Source organism: Ambystoma mexicanum, chromosome 7p, assembly GCF_040938575.1.
Source record: "Ambystoma mexicanum isolate Mex_15411 chromosome 7p, UKY_AmexF1_1, whole genome shotgun sequence".
In the NCBI taxonomy this organism is placed as follows: Eukaryota; Metazoa; Chordata; class Amphibia; order Caudata; family Ambystomatidae; genus Ambystoma; species Ambystoma mexicanum.
In genome coordinates this window covers 223,477,824-223,497,856 of record NC_090939.1, presented here as the reverse complement: position 1 = coordinate 223,497,856, position 20,033 = coordinate 223,477,824, and the positions used below count along the sequence as shown (strand labels likewise).

The following is a 20,033-nucleotide window of genomic DNA, read 5'->3' as shown; positions in this document are numbered from 1 at the left end:
CTGAAAGCTCATCCTCGGAGGAGATATCCGAGTCCGGTAGGACTATCATGCCCCCCCTTTTCTCATCCAGGGGCTTCACGTGGGTCTTATCGATGGGCGTGAAAGAGGATTCCCTCCGGCTGGGTAGGGAAACTCTAGGCTTGAGGGTCATTTCCACTGGGGCCGCATCCGAGAAGTGAAATTCGATGAAAATTTGCCTTGATGGGCATAGAGATTTCCGAAACGGGTCCCCGTTGATCGAAAGATGAATCAGTGGAGTTTGAGGCTCGATTTGACCAAAAAAATAAGAGTAAACTCTTTGAAAAAACGCAATACGCAGTAAAAGCTCGAGAGCTAAGCACAAGGACTCCCAACACTTGAACGTGCAGTAAAAATCTGAAAATGGCTGCCAGAGGCAGGGCTTAGGTAGAGGGCAGTCATTGGCTGGGGGCAGTATGACCCAGAGACCAGTAATTGGTTGTTAGTAGAAAGACCATTCAGAAACTAAACTGAAACTGATTTTTTCTTTTACCGAGAGTTCCCAGCCTGACGACGGGGAATATTCATGAGCATGTGAATCCATGCCAGACCCCATGCTGGAGAACTTGCAATAGTCTTGTTTGTTTGTGGAATATGAGCGCTGAAGAGCGCGAGATATAGGCTGCACTTTCTGTGCCGGTTCCCTACTGCGAGGAGGAGCAAGAGGATCTTCTTTAAAAAGCACATGTTGCTAAAGTAAGTTCGTTTCTTCAAAAATGAGCGCAGTGGTGTGCGACTTGCTGGTACTGCATGCGCGGTATAACAGCAGCGTGGTCTGCAGTTTTTTCATTGATTGTTTTTGTTTGCATATGCACGCGTTGGCAGTGCAGCGAGTTGTGCTGTCCTTATATAATTGTTCTCTGATACCTTCTTTCCTTTCTTGCAGGTCTGGGAGAGTAACCGCTGTAGTGCCATGGAAAGGAGAGCACTGGAGCAACTGGAGTGACTTGAAGTGGAGAGCGCTGAAGCCGTGAAGCAATGAAAACTGCACTGGAGGATTCGTAATTTAGCTGGTAATTGATGATTCAGATGTGTTCCACTGAAAATGCTGGTAATATTCTAACATGCATTTCTTTTGCAGGAGCATCGGTAAGCGTTGCGCTGCGATCAGCAGTAAACACGAAGCGCAAGTGAAATTCTGGTCATGGCTTAAGTAGGCAGCCACGCCCAGAGACTAGACCTTCCCTGAATGAGAGCTACGGCTCACTGAGCGGCCATTTTGAGAGACCAAGGAAGTCCGGCTCTTCCTTAAGAGTTTCAATGACAGTATGTGTCTGCAATTGTGAAGAGTGTCTGGAACGCCAGGCAAGAACCTGCAAGGTCCTGTTTGGACCTGTTCGGACCAGGAGGACCCAGGGCCAGACCCCCTGCTCAGACAGCAGGTAAGCATGCACCACCATGTGTTACTCCCTCTGTCCCCACAGGCCATCCCCACACCCTCTGTTCCCCCTGTGATGTTCCCTTGTGCCCCCACCATTCTCAAACACAGGTGCTGCCTGTTTGGCTTGATTCTTCTACCCTGCTCCCCTCTCACCTCCCACAAGCCTACTTCTGCAGGAGTCTGTCCTGATAAATTCTGGTTTCACCATCACCGTCTTGTGGCCAATGCTGGATTTGACTTTTATGGACTTCATTGATTAACGGTGCGTCACCCTTTCTAAACTCTCATGCTGGACTTCCTTTGCATCTTGTACTCATGGTGGCCCTGAATCATGCTGATCCCATCTTCATCTTGTATCCTGGCTTGCAACATTATGTGTTACTACTGACTTCTGCAATTGTATTCACTCTCCCCTCTTGCTTCTCCACTCTTTTAACTGCTAACTCTCTGTTCTCTCCTCCTTTCCCTTCTCCCTTTTCCCATTTCTTCCCCTTACTTTCTTCTATGCAATTACTCTATCAGAATTGTCCCTGGACCTAGTTTGATAGAAACCTTGTCTGTCTCCTCCCCTTCCCCTTACTGTTTTTTCCTCCCCAGACCCCACCCCCAGCACTATCTGAAATGTCGTCAGGCCTAGTATGATAGTCACTTGTTTTGTTCCTCCCCTACCTTTCTGCACCCCTCTCCCTCACCTCTTGTTTTTCTCCTGCTCTACCAGAAATGTCGTCAGGCCTAGTATGGTAGTCGCCTGTCTGTTTCCATTTCCTTCCCACTCTCCCCCTCCCTTCCTTATCTATGTTTTAGCTCTTGCACTATCTGAAATGTCGTCAGGCCGAGTACGATAGTTAATTTCACATCCTTACTATTCATGGCCTGTAGGAATGTCATTGTATTTTCCCTTGTTCCCTCCCTTGCCTTGAAGCGCTTTGAAACACATTGTGTATAGGCGCTATATAAATAAACTATCATATCATAACCCACCTAGCCCCCATGTGGGTAGCACATCTCATGCCATGCGAGGGGTGATTAACAATGGTAGTCCCTTAGTGATCATGACAGGGAGGCAGCCTGCGGGTTCCATGGAACGCTGGCTGAGATTAGTGGTTTCAACCTGCGTTTCATGGAACCTGGGGGGGGGGGGGTTCTAAAAGGCACCATTACTACTCAACTTTATGCTAATCATTTTTACGATCCTGGAAAAGTATGCAATCTCTTACCTGCAAGTTGGATGCATTTAGGACCGGATGGAAAATGCCAACTATTTCAGCACCACAACAAAGGGCTTCATAACGAGTTGGGTGGATATTTGTGCAGGATAAGCGCTGCAGTTAATTACCATGAGCTGTGATTTCCTTCTCATCATAGTACTTACTTTTGAGGCCCCACATCCCCCAACACGAATCATTTTCCAACCTTTCCATCCGACCCCACCTTCCTTATCTGGAGATATATACCTCCACTTACAATCCTTAATTAAAATTGAGCCACCAGGGAGTGCAGCTTCTCCATCTTCATCTCTCCACTGCTAGACTATATGGGAGAAACAATCTGAGCCTTGCCCAGATCGTATTCCGTGGGGTGAAAGAGGGAGAAAGGGAAAGCAATTCCCATGAGAAATTAGGGTACTCGATTGACCCCTTGTGTTCCCCTGTGCAACAAGGGGGTTAAATTCAACAGAAACGCTAGGCCCCCACAAGGATGAGGGCAGCAGAGCGCAGCAAGTTGATTCCCGGGCAGATATCAGTTGGTAAGTGAGGGGAAGGGGATCCTAGAAACACTTGCGTACAGGTGCGTTATAAATGCCATATCATATCATATTGTATCATAACCTATGTGGTGGTCTGTCGCAGCCTCCTACATGTAGTGCAGGAATCCGGCTGAGGAGGAGACATTGGTTATATGGATATGACACCCCTGGTGTGCACGGAGGGGGCTACCATCTGGGTGTGTGCCCTGGAGGTGAAGCAGAGTGGTGCACTTGTGCAGACTCCGCATCTGACTAGGATGCGGCAGCCAGGTGTGTTTTCATGGTTACTGGGCTTCCAGGTCTAGTGAAGAGACGTTGCAAGAGGGAAATGGAGAAAAGGAAGAAGCAAACATGTAGAGGACGAGGAGTTCTCAGAACTTGACAGGAGTGTGCAAAATAAAAATAGAGAAGATTGTGATAGGGGCACGGATATGGCCCCGGCAGAGGGGCCAAGGGGCTTCTCTCAACCTGGAGTAGACAGCCAATGAGGTCAACACCAGAGCCCAACATACCCAAACAATAGTATGAGAAGTAGTATCGGCAACATGTATCCATATTGGTACACCTGGCCCTATACAGGTCTCTTTCTCTTCTCTTTTAGATGGATCCCAGCCAGCAGGACCATCCAAAAACGAAAAGTATCACAATGCACTTCAGCCCAATGGACAAGACATGGCTTAGAACACCTGCTCAGGCATGCAGATGAGGAGCAGGGAAGCAGCGGCGGCAGTGGAGCTGGAACCACCATTGCATGAACCATCCCCAAAGCAATTGTGCACATAAACATGTTGGAGCCGGGAGGGGGAACAGAGAGCGAGAAAGCATAGCTGGCCGAAAATGGAAAGTGGAAAAGGGGATGGGTCCAAAGGCCCTTATGAAGACTTCCTGAGGAAGTCTTGGCCCACAAAGGGAGGAGTTGGGATCGGAAAATCTAGAGAATGGAACAGGGAAGCAGCTGACTCAGGTAGCCAATAAGAGCAGAGAAAGGTTTCTAGACAGGAATAGGAGTGCTATAAAAAGCCAACAGAATCGGTCTGCGATGAGATGGTTTGGTTGGGGTTGAAGGAAGATTCAGAGACAACCAGGCAGTGTGCGCAGGAAGTGGAAGAGTACTTGCAAGAGACAATTAGCGTGCTTGGAGAGAATGAAGGTAAGATGTTGGCATTGGGAGTTGTATTTTCTTGTTTAGCCCTGTGTATATACATATCAGGAAGAGAACTCTGATGCCTAGTCTGAGGAAATTTCGACTCACACAATATCGCCATGCAATGTATTGTTTAGTGCTGGCTAACAACTTTGGTAGACTGAGCTGTTCAGCACTGAAGATTGGAAGTATTTTATTGACAAACACTTAATGATGTGTATTGCTTGTTTTTTAGCACAGTGGAACATGTTAAACTCTACATCTGGAGAAAAGTATGATGCCACTGCTTTTAAATCATGTCCGTTCTTATTTTAATGCAAACTGTGCAGTTTTATAGACACTTTCTTCCGAAATAAACTTATGATGATGAGGGTGGTACTAATTTGGTTGTTTGTGTGTGAGGGTGATGAGTGATTGAAGATCATTTTGGAAGATAATTAAAATTAATTAATCTTGTACTACGCGCTTAATACTCGAGACCAGTCTAAGCACAGGACCGGGATTCAAACCTGGTTGCTCTGCGTTGTCTTGCTTCCAAGACAAACACTGCTTGAGCTATCCTCCCGTCCAGTAGGAGGCAGTTAAAAGTGGAAGGGGCAAGGAAGGAGAAATCAGGAGGAAGTGAGAGGCAGGAGAGTGGGGCAAGAGTACAGGCAGCAGAAGTTTGGGGAGGAGTTAGATGAGAATTGAGCTGGAAGGGTGGAGAGAAGAGGCAGAAAGAGGGGCAAGACCAGGAGGCAGACTAGGTTGAGGAAATGGTTGCGAAACTCATCTGAAGGAAGGGCACCAGGCCAAACAGACTTCCTCACTAGGTCATGCCGGAAATCCTGGAGGGTGTCAGACATGCACATTTTTATATTTGTGTCGTGCAGCAAATGGCCCAGAGGCATATGGGCACTAAAAGATGTAAGAAGGCAACATACAAAAAGACAAATATCCAACTGCGGCAACCAACAATCACTAGTAATACAGGTGTGCAATTATCTAAATAAGTGAGTCTTAAGTTCCTTTTAAACTTTTTAAGCTCATTAAGGGTTTTTATTTCCCTCAGGTCTGGTGGGATAGAATTCTATGCTCTGTGTGCCGTTACATAAAATGCACCTTTGCTGACCAGGGTAAGCTTATATCTGGGCACCACCTGCAAATTCATATTGTTTGATCAGAGAGATATTTCAGAACAGGCTTTCATGCTATGGTTTTCCCCAAGACATTGAGGATTAAGTTGAATGAAGAATTTAAAAGTTATCAGTAGGCGAAATTCTATTCTGGCCTCTATAGGAAACCAATGGAGTTTTTTTTTCTGGTTTCTGATATGTGATAAGATTTATTTAATCCGACAACTGCCCGGACTGAACTTTTCTGGATTATTTGGAGTCCAGCGCAGTCGCCCTTCGTGATCCCAACTATGAGACTGCTGAAGTAGTCGATCTTGGAGGCAACAATGGCCCTAGCAACTGTCTTGCAGCATTCGGCCATTGTTAGGGGCAAATCTGCACTAGCAGCCTAATGTTATAGGCTGCAGATGACAAGGCCATTAACCTGGGTTTGCATGCATAGATTCCGATTGAGATAGACATTGATGATTCAGGTATCTTCTTCATGGGTGCCCGATAGGGGGATGACACACTGTGTGTCATCTGCGTAGTTGGTAAAACAGATTCCCCATCTGGAATAATGGAACCGTAAAGATGTTGTATAAGGATGGCGAGAGGCATGCTCCCCGAGGGACGCCATATTGCAGTCGCTCTAGGCTAGCTTCTGCAATTAGTCTGTTCTCTAGAAAAGATTGTACCCATGCTGCTGCATTATGACTTAAATTTCCCACACTCTTACGTTTTATGAGAAGTAGTGTGTGTTCCACCAGATCAGATGCGTCAGACATGTCCAGCAGCATGAGTAAGACTGGCTGTCCCTTGTCTATATTCTGCAGTATGCTGGACTTGAGATCTAATAGGGCAGTCTCTGTCCTGTATCCTGGTCTAAAGCATGATTGTCATTTGTTCAATATATAAGTGGTCAATAATCTGTTTGTATGCCACTCTCCAGTATTTTTAGGAGGAAGTGGGTAGTCATAGTTGGTCGGTATATCGGGATCCAGTCTGGGTTCTTTGAGCAGTGGTGTGATCCACGCCCCTCCCCCTGTTCCTCTGGTACTTGATTTTCCTGAAATGAAGCAAACAAATTTCAGGAGAATGCCCATCAGTGAAAATGAGCATGCATTCACAGTAATGGCCAGGCATATATCCCCTTTACAGTTAGTGGGTTTAAGCTTACTGATAAAAGCAGCCAATTTGTCTTCCATAATAGGTCTAAAACTAAAGCATTGATCTGTATCAGTTAGTTCGTTTTCATTAATGCCCAATGTGCTCTTTTCTAGATTATCTACCATAGCATCCCTATTCCTTTGGAGCAATATGCTTTGTTTAATCTCATCAAGTTTGCCAAACATGGCCTCTTGTATGCTTGTACACCAAGTGGTATTCTTTAATGGTTCCTTATTATTGGGACTAGGATTTTCCAGTTCCTTAAAGTTTGGCAGCGAGGGTTTCCTCTCAGTTCTACAGGGCACCAGACCCCCACCCCACCCAGTCCAGCCTTCTCCTCGCATTTAGCATGTGGACACTCATGCCCTTGTAATCCCTGGCACTTGCCCTCCTGGCTTCCCCTTAGCACTCGCCTAGCCCCTGTTACCTGCTCCCGTCTTGTCTCCACTTGCATTCTCTCATCTTTACCCTGCACTTCCCTTACAACCATAGCACTTCTCATTTTCTGCAGTCTGGCACTCCCCCCCTGCCTCCCTCCCTCACAGTTTGTTACTGCACTTGCACAATCAGAATGCCACAAGACCTAGTAGGACTGCTATTGTTATCGTCTCCCCTCTCCCCTTTTTTTGTCTTGTGGCATCTTGAAACACCATTTGTTGTATAGGTGCCTTACAAATATCCAATAAATAAAATCTTGAAGAGTTCTTTCGAATCAGGTTGAGCATCAGCTATACGTGCATCATACATGGATATTTTGCCCTTTTTAACTTCTAATTTATAGTTTTTTGCCACAGGGCTATACACCTGAAGAGGGACAGTCAGAATATGCCTCCCGTCCCGAAAGACACTCCAACAGGAAGAAGCAGCAGAGACAATATGGCCACCATTCATATGAACTCCATTTCCCACTGCTCCTACGATGGACAACTATCACAAGAGGTACCCTCCCGGCAGGCCCTACAACCCTTCAGCAGTACAGACCTTACCCAGAGTGGAGGAAGAAGCACAAGACAGAGCTGGAGACATGGACAGAGTCGACTAAAGGACCAAGACTCCATGCCGCGAGTCGTTAGAGACATCATAATGACATAGCCTTGTTATACATGGAGCACAGGTGCGGACACCTGGACACACACACCTAACTGCACGAAGAACACAGGTATACAGCTCTATGAGGTTAGAGGACAGTGACATAAACATACTGTCTGCACGTCTATTATTTTGCATTAGGTTTGCTACAGCACCGCGGTAACGCAAGAAGCAAGAAGGGCTTGTGTAAATGCTTGCAGATGCTTACATGCAAATAACCCCATTGTACGACAGGAGCACTCAAGGGGCCTGTCAGCTATGACACACTAACCTATGGACACTATGGACGATGCATATAGTAGAAGCCAGGCTATGGTTTAGGAACTCTAGTAGGCCACGACGGTTCCCGTGAGACCCCGAGCCTCACCGAATGCTATGCAAGCAGAACTACTGTGGCAGGAACAAAGCCATTGCCAAAGTCGCAATGTTGCAAAAGACATTCCTCACATTGAACCAAAGTAACACTGGCTGAAGGAGAGGCGCGCTCTCCGATAAAATACAGAATAATTCAGAGACCTGAGCTCACAAACGTGGTCTCCAAGCATGTGATCTGGCCAAGCTGAGGAGCTGCAAAGATTTGGTGGCTGAGAAGAGCAACCTGTCTCACCGACTAGACAATGGCTGCAACAAAGTTGATACATGCACGTCGCAGTTCTGCGTTGGGAAAAGGAACGCTCTCTTGGCACCTATGGCTTACAGACGGTTACGATGCTGACACATAGTTGCACCTTGCAGACACATAATTACACATGTACCAATCCCAGGTGGCCAGCGGGCTGGGAACAACAGTTGTCCCAGGCTTGGGGGCTTTCGGGTCAACCATTCAAAAAGAAGGACCCCAGGGGTGGATGATAGGGGTCACTGGCCGATCATGGGGCCTGCTCACTGTAACATTTTCCAAGTAAGTTTTCGGGGATGGTCCAAGCATAACACCTGACACAGCCTTGTCCAGTAACATCATGTCTCTATAGGCTCCTATTTGGGACCTACCACTCAGCGACCTATCCCGATTGGAGGTAGGTTTTCGGGGAAGGTTCCAGAGACTGACGCCAATTGTGACGTCACATGTCATCAAAACTGGCCTGTGAGCCAGAGTTCTCTGAGAGATGCATGAAGTTTCCTTCACGCATGTGAATCCTGTGGTTTACTGGCTGTAATAAACCTCAGTAGTACATTGACTCTTGTGTTGACCTGGTATTCTTGTTTGGGCTAAGGGAAGGAGTTAGGCCTTCCACGTGTTCGCACCTGTGGGCTCCCGGCATGGTTCGGCCTGCCTGAGGGGCCCCTCTTAACAAGTTGGAGGCACTGCTGAGATCGCTTGTGATGTCAGCCCGGCCAGAAGCTGCCTCCTTAGCCGTAGGACTGGGAAGGCTGCAGAACTCTCGTGGGAAATGCGAGATAACTGGACATCGCAAACAGAGCTAGGCCGTCGGGAGCCGCCTTGAGAAATCTATCCCGCCCGCAGTCGGTGAGGTGTCCACGCAGTCCAGAGGGGGGAGAGTGGTTAGCGGGGAGCCAGCGGCCGAGCAGCCTTGACGGATACAGAAGAACATACGTTGCAGTCCACATAACAGGCAATGTGTTGTGTGGGAGGGTTTAATGTGTACGGGAGGAGGGAGATGTAATTTGTGATTCATATTGGTATTGAAGTTGTGTTAGCACACGCACGGTGGCAGGGATGGGAGCGGAGGTTGAAGTCCCTTTTCTATGCCTAGAAAGCTTTCGAGTTACAAGGCAAAAGGCTCTGGTGATCAGCAGGGACCTTAGACTTGGACTGTGAAAATATGTATATATGTGGTATTTCTAAGAGTTGGACATTCTAGTTCGGAGCATAGATGACGGATTCCCATAAGGGCTAGCTGGAGCCATCCTAGATTGCGGAAGGTGTTTAGCTGGTTAAGCCTCCTGGAGAGAGTTGTATCTCACGCCAGGTGATGCGGCGGGAGCAGTTAATCACAAGCATAAGGAGTTTACTCCACCCTGGAGAGGTGGGAAAACAGCTGTGGGGATTTTGGATTTGTGGGTGGGGTTCAAGCAACAGGTCATTGTTTTGTGCACACACATTGTCTATTCATCTGTTTGAACTTTAGCTTGGTGACGTCACCCATAGGTTGCTGCATAGGACAGTGTTTTGTGACTGTGAGGAGCCAGAATTGTGGAAGAGGGATTGGAGGCAAGGTGAAAAAGCGGCAGTGCGTGGATGTTATGATGTTATGATAGGTTATTTATAACGCGCTTAATACCCAGAGGTTTCTAAGCGCGGACCCAGGGATCGAACCCATGTTGCTCCGTGTCATCTTGCTTTCAAGGCAAGCACGTTGCCGTTGAGCTATCCTCCTGGGACTGGATGGTGCCTCCGCATGTTTGAGGTGGTGTGCCGGACAACGGCAGTGCTGGTGAAGGCAGGGCTGTGTGCAAAGCCGCTGTGTAAGGTGCAGAGCCTCGGAGGCTCGTAGCGAAAGTACAGTAACAAAAGATTGTACCATAACCCCCTTTTCCTTCCTTGACAGCGGAATATCGAAACCCTCGACTAGAGGTCAGCTAACAGAGAAACGTTGCTATGTATTCATATGGCGGACGGGATCATGTATAGCGGGGCAGTAACACCTACACAACATCTTTGCAAAACCCTGCCCCCGTATAAAGACAAGATAGTGAAATATAGGTTACAGTGGTCTAAGAGTACAGAAGGGAACATAGAAAGGCCATGGCCACCTAACGGCAGTTTCTCCAAAGACATGCTGCAGTCACTATTGACCCACTTACAGAGTACATACAAGGGTAAGAAATTAGCTAACCGCATGGAAATATTTGAACTGTCCCGTATGTTCCAGGAGGACAGTCCATGGATGATGAGCCTGCAGGAGGTGAAGGAAGAGGGATCGGATCCTTCTGCTCCACCACCCGCACCGCCTAGTGTAATATCCGACAAGGAATATTGTCGGATATTACACTAGGAAGAGGAACAGGGCATATACCCATTAAGGGAATTAAAAGCAGCAGAAGGGTACAAAAACCCTACATACAAACCACCCCCATACACCCAAAGTGAAAAACAGGGAGGAATAGGGCAGCCAGATGGCGGCTCTGACCGCGATGAGCAGGGGCTGCGGCGCGTGAAAAATGAATTCGAAGGAATAGGACTAGAAGAATGGATAGCTGCACAGATACTATTAAAACTAAAAGGAGCCACAGAGGGGGAAGCTGAAGGTACAACAAAAGCCATAAAAGTTTGGAGCTAGAGCAAGGGTGCCTTGGAAGGGCTGCACAGGCAGGGGAGGAGGAGAAGGAGCACCCTCAAGGGGACGAGGAAGCAAGACTAGTAAGGGAGGACCTGGAACAGAAGCGAGAATTAGCAAAGGAACTGGAGTTGCGGGAGCAGGGATGGAGAGAGCATTTGGCAACATTAGATCAGCAGGGACCTTAGACTTGGACTGTGAAAATATGTATATATGTGGTATTTCTAAGAGTTGGACATTCTAGTTCGGAGCATAGATGACGGATTCCCATAAGGGCTAGCTGGAGCCATCCTAGATTGCGGAAGGTGTTTAGCTGGTTAAGCCTCCTGGAGAGAGTTGTATCTCACGCCAGGTGATGCGGCGGGAGCAGTTAATCACAAGCATAAGGAGTTTACTCCACCCTGGAGAGGTGGGAAAACAGCTGTGGGGATTTTGGATTTGTGGGTGGGGTTCAAGCAACAGGTCATTGTTTTGTGCACACACATTGTCTATTCATCTGTTTGAACTTTAGCTTGGTGACGTCACCCATAGGTTGCTGCATAGGACAGTGTTTTGTGACTGTGAGGAGCCAGAATTGTGGAAGAGGGATTGGAGGCAAGGTGAAAAAGCGGCAGTGCGTGGATGTTATGATGTTATGATAGGTTATTTATAACGCGCTTAATACCCAGAGGTTTCTAAGCGCGGACCCAGGGATCGAACCCATGTTGCTCCGTGTCATCTTGCTTTCAAGGCAAGCACGTTGCCGTTGAGCTATCCTCCTGGGACTGGATGGTGCCTCCGCATGTTTGAGGTGGTGTGCCGGACAACGGCAGTGCTGGTGAAGGCAGGGCTGTGTGCAAAGCCGCTGTGTAAGGTGCAGAGCCTCGGAGGCTCGTAGCGAAAGTACAGTAACAAAAGATTGTACCATAACCCCCTTTTCCTTCCTTGACAGCGGAATATCGAAACCCTCGACTAGAGGTCAGCTAACAGAGAAACGTTGCTATGTATTCATATGGCGGACGGGATCATGTATAGCGGGGCAGTAACACCTACACAACATCTTTGCAAAACCCTGCCCCCGTATAAAGACAAGATAGTGAAATATAGGTTACAGTGGTCTAAGAGTACAGAAGGGAACATAGAAAGGCCATGGCCACCTAACGGCAGTTTCTCCAAAGACATGCTGCAGTCACTATTGACCCACTTACAGAGTACATACAAGGGTAAGAAATTAGCTAACCGCATGGAAATATTTGAACTGTCCCGTATGTTCCAGGAGGACAGTCCATGGATGATGAGCCTGCAGGAGGTGAAGGAAGAGGGATCGGATCCTTCTGCTCCACCACCCGCACCGCCTAGTGTAATATCCGACAAGGAATATTGTCGGATATTACACTAGGAAGAGGAACAGGGCATATACCCATTAAGGGAATTAAAAGCAGCAGAAGGGTACAAAAACCCTACATACAAACCACCCCCATACACCCAAAGTGAAAAACAGGGAGGAATAGGGCAGCCAGATGGCGGCTCTGACCGCGATGAGCAGGGGCTGCGGCGCGTGAAAAATGAATTCGAAGGAATAGGACTAGAAGAATGGATAGCTGCACAGATACTATTAAAACTAAAAGGAGCCACAGAGGGGGAAGCTGAAGGTACAACAAAAGCCATAAAAGTTTGGAGCTAGAGCAAGGGTGCCTTGGAAGGGCTGCACAGGCAGGGGAGGAGGAGAAGGAGCACCCTCAAGGGGACGAGGAAGCAAGACTAGTAAGGGAGGACCTGGAACAGAAGCGAGAATTAGCAAAGGAACTGGAGTTGCGGGAGCAGGGATGGAGAGAGCATTTGGCAACATTAGAAAGAGAGCGAACAGATACTGTAGACAGAGAGACGAAGGAGGAAAGACAACGGATGGAGAAGAGGAAGGAGGAAATAGAGAAGATGGGAAAAGAGGAAAGGGAGATGGAAATGGCATTATGAAGGAAGAAAATATTATTGGAGGCATCACGTAAGTATGAAGAAAAGCGTCTGAAGCACTTAAGGTTGGAAAGATGGAGAAGGGAACAATATAGGGAGGGTGAAGACGTGAGGGTATTGGAACGGGTAAGTGATGCAATAAAAGTGGAATTGGAAAGGAAAAGGCGAGGTGAGGAGAAATGAAGAGAAAAGGAGAGCGCAGGTGCGCACAAGGGAACAGTAGTAGTACAAGGCCCAGCACGCCTGGGAGTACGGGAGGAGGAGAATACATGCAAATTAACAGATAGTGATCTCAATGCAGCACATAAACACAACAATCACACGGAAACTAAGCTTTTGAAATGGTTTCTGTAGTGACGTGGACAATGACTGATCATGACGATGGCAATAGTGAAGAGGAAAGGGAGGGACCCAACAAACTCTACCTAACAAGTACTGGTAAAGGGACCTTCTGGGAGTGCAGGACATACGAACAGAGGGGTGGGGGGCACAACACAAACAAACCAACACACAACATGGCAGAGAGGGTAGCCCCCCAGATGCCATACAACAGCCAACTCAGGGTCCTCCCAGGGCGCAGCAGGGATGTGGCACCGATTGCACAATCCAGGGGACATCTCTGCTCCGGGGGGGCGACTGTCAGGGGCAAAGAAGATACTATCACAGAGTCACACAATAGAGCCAATAGACATAGGCGCAGCCATTGAGGACGAGAGAGGGCCCGTGCAGATCAGACAGTACAGACGGACGCCGAAGGAAAGGGCTGCAAATTCACAGATGCCGTTACTGGAAAGGGGAGGGACGAGACCACAGTACGTTCCCTGGAAACACACGGATAAGGAAAATATTAAGTGTAGGTTACCCTCGCTAAGTGGAGGGGCTGGGAAATGGATCTATGAGATGAAAAAATTAACTGCGCGGCACAGGCTGGCAGTGGGCGACGTCAAGGGTTTGTTGGTCTCCATACTGGGTGATGCAGCCAATGACATCTGGAAGAGAGAGGGGTTCCCAGGGGCGACTACCCAAAACACATCACATGATGGGTCACCATTCGCAAATCGCAGAGCCGCGTCATGGCAGGCACCGCGGACACAATATCCTGACACATCAGAAATAGGAGCTATTACGTTGCGCAAGATGCGTGATACAGTCAATTACATTCAAGACATTCGGATTATGTAATTACTGCAGAGCATGGGGGTTTTGACTACAGCTCTTACACATGTCCACTTCTAACAGCTCTTAAGGAAGCACAAAAGGGAGCAAAACCACTGGTTTGGACAAGAGAAATGACTGAGGCATTCAGTGAGCTAAAGGAAGCAATAAGCACAGCCCCAGTGTTAGCGACCCCAGACTACAATAAGGAATTCTTCTTATTTTCACACACCGACGCCGTGGTCATGAAAGCAGTACTGATCCAAAAGACAAGCATGGGCCATAAGCCAAATGCTTATTACAGTGGACAACTTGACCCAGTAATGAAAAGGACCCTTTCCGTGCGAACAGCACTTGGCTGCTGCAGCCTTCACAGTAGAAAGGGATTCATCCATAACAATGGGGTGCACAACAACCCTTTATGTGGAACAGCCCTCTTTGCAATAGTGCATACACCAAAGAGCACACTGACAACACAAAGAGCATCAGGGTGTGAGATTATATCATCCAGACCAGAATTGAAGATAATGTAACATGTTAACCCAGCTCAATTCATAGCAGATGTTCTCCAACTAGGAGAATGGGCTCACAATTGTACAGAAAACATCGAGTTCTTCAATGAAACCCGCAAGGTAGAGGAAGATGCACTTGAGGGGGGGAGAGGTACTGTACATTGACGGGTCGTCAACTATCGATCAAACTGATGGTATTAGGAGAACTGGAGCAGCTGTGGTAAGATTAAAGGAAGATTGAACAAGTGAGGTAGTACAGAGTGCTCGCCTACCTCCTCATTATTCAGCACAAGCTGCAGAACTAGTAGCACTTATAATAGCACTACAAAATAGTGTAGGGAAGAGGGTGACAATTTATTCAGATAGTGTATGTCACCTCCACAGTACGTTCAGGGTTGGTAAAACGGCTCAGAAGACGGTTCAGAAGGGCAGACGGGACCCCAGTACAGCATGTGCTGCTACTAGGAGAACAAATAGAAGTAATAACATACCCAGAAGACTTAGCATTGGTGAAGTGCCAAGCACATACAAACGGGGAAGACCCAATCTCAACGGGTAATGGAGCCGCAGATTATCAGGCAAAATGTGCATCATATTTTGGAGAGTTGTGGGACTTGAAGGAGAAGCAAAAGCAAAAGGGAGGGGTGAGACAGATGTTACTAAGGGATGGATACACTCATCTACCAGAAACACAGATAATGGAGCTGCAAACAGCTGCACCCGAAAGATTAAGAGGAACTTTGGGTAAAGAGAGGATGTTCAATGTCCTATGGTGGCAAAACAATACAGGGAAAGTGTTCATGCCACTTGTGTTACTGAAAACAGCCCTAGAGCAATTGCATTACCACATGCACACAGGGAAAGAGGTCATTGCAGCACGCATTGGAAAATCCTTGCTCTGACCCGATCTGAACGACCTTGTAGCATACTTTATTAGGAACTGTTTGACGTGCCAGCAGTTTACTGCTGGCCACACGTTGATAGTAGTGACAGGAACAATACCAAGACCTCAAGGCCCGTTTCTACACCTCCATGTTGACGACGTGGACATGATCCAGGTATGTCAAGGCTACCGCTACATGACTGTAGTGGTATGCCCCTTCGAGACGGATAGAGGCTGGACCATGTTCCCATGCTGATGCCCTCCGAGCTGCAAAATTCCTGGTTCGATAAGTATTCCCAAGGTGGGGCGTTTGTGAGGTCCTGCGGTTCGCCAATGAAATGTTCCCGCACATCACTTCCCTGTGAGGAATCAAACACAAATTTGCCTCTGCGTACCACCCGCATGCAAACAGGATGTGTGAACGCCTCAATGGCCTCCTGAAGGAGTGCATTGCCAAAACTCAGCAGAGCACCAAGAAGAATTGGCTCCACTGCTTGCCCTAAGTATGGTTCGAATTGCGCAAAAAATTTAACACCCCACAGGACGAAGAAATCACCTTCCATTGGCTCCACCCACAAAGCAGATGTGTTAGGACAGGAAAGTATGACTATGTAACTTCACTTCTTTTATCTCTGGCCAGATACAACAGACAAAGGGGTGTGAAAACAAAATCAAAATATCGAGGCAGAGTACCCCAAAAGGAAATACACCGAACACGGGTTACAAAGAAACATACAAAGATCTTTAATTTATACTGAATCAGTTACAAAGAACAAAGCAAAATCAGATAGCTATCGGCCCTCAGTGCAACACAGCGAATTCCAGCATGGTTCGGTGTATTCAGTGAGAGACGTTGTACATTAGAATTTGTTGCTCTTTTCTACCATTTGCGAACACTATGTCCAACCCTCCTTCGGGTTAATATTCCTCTAATACATTACTGATCTAGGGTTCATGCCGAGTTCGGATATCCACATGTAACTAGTTTGCCTTTAATACATACGTCAACAAGCCTACTTGGCAACTGTGTGTTTTGGGATTTCCCATGCAGGTCTTCTCAAACATTAATACAATGTAGTTAAACAAGTGTTCTCAGTTCAGTATTTGAATACATTGTTCTTAACATATGCTCGCGGATTAGTTTCATTGACGCGAGTAATCTTTTACACACAGGTCAACGAAGGACAAGGTCTCAGTTCACGACCTCAACAAGTGGACTGCAGGCAAGTTACATATTAATTACACACAGAGGTCAAGACGGCCATGTTGTATTTCGGAATGACATTGTCCACCATTTTAACTCACAGGGTGACTTTACAAAGCAAACCTAAAATGGCGGATTGACCTAAAATGGCGGCTTACATTGATTTTAAGGTCAGGACCTTACAACAAGGATTTCTTCCAAGTGACTTACAAGCAGCTTGGCGTAGGCCAATATACATATATTCATTGCAATAGGAGGCACAATATCATTTCTCATTTGACAGGGGAGGCCGGAAGACAACACACAAGAAGACGCCAGCAACCAGGAGGCACACAAGGAACCACCGATTAAAAGAGGGGACTATGTGATATTAGAAAATGTTACTCGGTGCTGGAACGCGCCCCGTTTCACCGGCCCTCACCTTGTAGATGCCGTAACTGACCGGACAGTGAAGCTGCAAGGCAGCGTGTCTGGAATCCCCAGCAGGACGTCAAGCCCTATAAAGCATCGGCCTCACCCCAGCGCGCAGCTGCAGAAATCGACAGGGCCAATGTTGCATCAACAAGACAGCACAAATATCCCAAAGCCCAATGAACTAGAGACTACTGGCCATCCTATGGTCAGACGCTCCCAAGTGCCTGAAATTCCCACAGCAACGCTGGTGCAACTAGATCAGTGAAAAACGATTGCCTCTATCCTGCCCTGCCCAAATCACCTCCCTTGATCTAGATCATTGTATTGTAGCAATATGATTTAACTTGCCATACCGCACGCACAGCTCGTACTACAGACTACAAGTAAAACTGTCTTAACATTTTTTCCTTCATTGCACATGCAGGGTTCTGCGACTGTTGGTGTAAATTGTTAGAAAAAGTGCAAGTGCTAGAAATTCCTTGTTGTTGCCCCCATTTGATCATCCTGAAGCACTCTCCAACCAATTTGTCGATGCCATAAGAAGACCCAGGCATTTTAGAGCACGGTCACCAGAAACTTACTACCTCGGGTTCATAGCATACATAGCCCAAGTAAACCCACAACTGGAGCAGAGCGCATATCCTGTCCTGCCAACACTCCGACATCTCTCTATACAGAAGATTTGGGAACAGATATTTGCCTGGGCACTTAATGATTATTTAGTGCGCAGAGCTTAATAATACTTACAAATACTAACATAATAATGCATTTTAAATCTCGATTTTCAGGCGGGCAACTTTATCATCTCAACAGCTGCACAACAGCAGCGCAAGTAATAATGGTGAACGTGATAAAAATAGTTATGTCTCATGTGTGGTTACTGCCATCTACTGGACTCTTGGCCACTGCCCTCTGGCAGCTATGTCTTGCTTTGCATGCCTCAGCTGTATCCCAAAATAACACTTCCCCGACCCAAGCTGCACTGTGTCAGGTGGTATGGACGACACTGCTGAAAAGGTAAGGAGAGGTAAGTGCAGTGTTGGCACAGATATGTAGGGGGTAGAAACATATACTACTGACACTGCATACATAACAAACATCTGGTATAAGCACATGCACAAAATTGGTAGGGATACAACCGGGGTTAGGGGACAGAAATGTCAGCTCATTGATCCCCTATACCATGAGTGCTTCCAGGACCTTCGTAGCAACAGACATTCCTGCAGCAACAGCAGAATGCCTGATGTATCTAGCAATGTTCCAAACACGAGGAAGATTCCAAGGGAAATCTGTGACATTAAGATGGATGTCCAAGACAACCTTCAAGTATGAAGACAATTATATTAAAACCTTACCCATGATGAACAACTACTGGCAACTCGGCGAGGGGCTGCAGTACGTAACCGAAGGACCTGAGAAAGGAGAAACTAAAACAATAACCTTGCAATACCTACCATGCAAGTGGAGAGGGAGAGAAGTAGGAGCAGAACCAGGACGCTGGGAAAGACCACAAATATTGATCTATGGACAAGTATATACAGATGATGGCTGGGTAGATGGAGTAGTGGGAAGCAAAGCAATAACATTAGCGAAAGCAGCCGTGAATAGGGTACAAGAGGAAAATGACAAATGACCCAAGGAGTGGGACAGAAGCGCGAAACTTGTGACATGGGTAGATAAAGCTGGACCTATGCCAATAATTGCACTCACCACACCAGCTCTCTGTTACCAACACAACGGCAAAGAAGTAAGAGAAAACGTCAGATGCAAAAGAATAGAAATGATCACCGAAATGGGAACAGGAACAGCTGTGCTGATGGATCACTATTGGGTCTGTGGAACAAAGGCATACGACAAGCTGCCACCAAACTGGGGAGGAATATGCTCCCTCGCACGCATGAACATGCCCTCCTTAGTGGTACCAAGGAAAGACATTCAGCTCGATGAATTCCTGAAAATGCAATCAACACAAAGGAAGAAAAGATCGCTCAACGCTCCCGTAACAGGCAAAACACAGAATGGCAACAAGGATGAGATTCCCAGTAGGGTTAAAAGAGAGGGAAATTACTTATGGGGAAGGTCAGAAGCAGCACTAGACAAAGTACCTGCCTCACACAGACTGTTCAGCAGGACACAAATGTTCTTTGCCTCACTATTTTCTGGAGTACAGGCATATGCAAATGCCAAATGGCTGCAAATTACCCGCTGGGAACTGATGGTCATCATAAATTCGACGGTCAACGGGTTCAATGCAATAAAAGAAGAGCTCAGAGCGATAAGGTTGGTGGACCTCCACACAGCGATGGAAGGAGGTGTTTGCGTGGAAATAGGAAGCTCCTGTTGCACGTTCATTCCTACCAACAATGATGAGAACGGAACACTGTCAGATGCAGTCGCCCAGTTGGCACACATGCATGCAAAAATGGAAGAAGCAAAGGGGACGGGAAAGGAGCTGGTTCGCGTACCTCTGGCCATTAATGCCCTCCTGGCTGGCTGATGGCTTGAAAGTACTGGCTGGAGGACTCATACTGGGAAAAGCATCACTAGCTGGAGAAGGGAGGGCAAATGTTAATGTTAAAGGATATTTGTACCGCGCGTTATCACCACAGGAGTGGTCCTCTGGCGCTATGGTGGCTCTGAAAAAGGGAGCGGGGGGGTGAGTTAGTGGGAATGAGCTGGACAAGTGCAAGAAAGCAGTGATGTGCTGTTGGCAGCCTCAGCCCGGTGGGTCTGGCTAAGCTTGGGGTGTTTTACAGTCGGTAGTCGTCATGTACTGTTGTGCAAGTCTATGTGCAGTTTGTTTTGTTGTTGCAGTGTAGTGAAGTTTGTGCGGTTTGCTGCGTTTAAGGCTTGTGGTTGTGTTTGGTTAGAGTTTGCAAGGTGTATGCAGAGGGATGAAATTGTTAGTGGATTTGTTAGTTGGCATCATTCACCATTCCATCTAAGTGTGGCGCATGCTAACATTCACAATTCTATCTAGGTATGACGCAAGCAAATATTCACAGTTCTATCCAGACGTGACGCAAGCTAACA

The 20,033-nt window shown here is 47.2% G+C and overlaps 1 protein-coding gene and 1 long non-coding RNA gene across 4 annotated transcripts in view; one reads left to right on the top strand and one right to left on the bottom strand.

The window, feature by feature from the left end:
* LOC138525845 (uncharacterized) overlaps window positions 1-20,033 on the top strand; it is a 341,157-nt gene that overhangs the window by 107,512 nt on the left and 213,612 nt on the right. For 2 of the 3 annotated variants that reach the window (XR_011283454.1, XR_011283451.1), the window contains exon 3: window positions 905-1,031. The exons of the other annotated variant lie outside the window; for it this stretch is intronic. This is a non-coding gene — a long non-coding RNA (uncharacterized lncRNA). The remainder of the gene's footprint in view (window positions 1-904; window positions 1,032-20,033) is intronic. 3 annotated transcript variants of the gene reach the window in all.
* PIGP (phosphatidylinositol glycan anchor biosynthesis class P) overlaps window positions 1-20,033 on the bottom strand; it is a 210,639-nt gene that overhangs the window by 5,762 nt on the left and 184,844 nt on the right. The window lies entirely within an intron of this gene.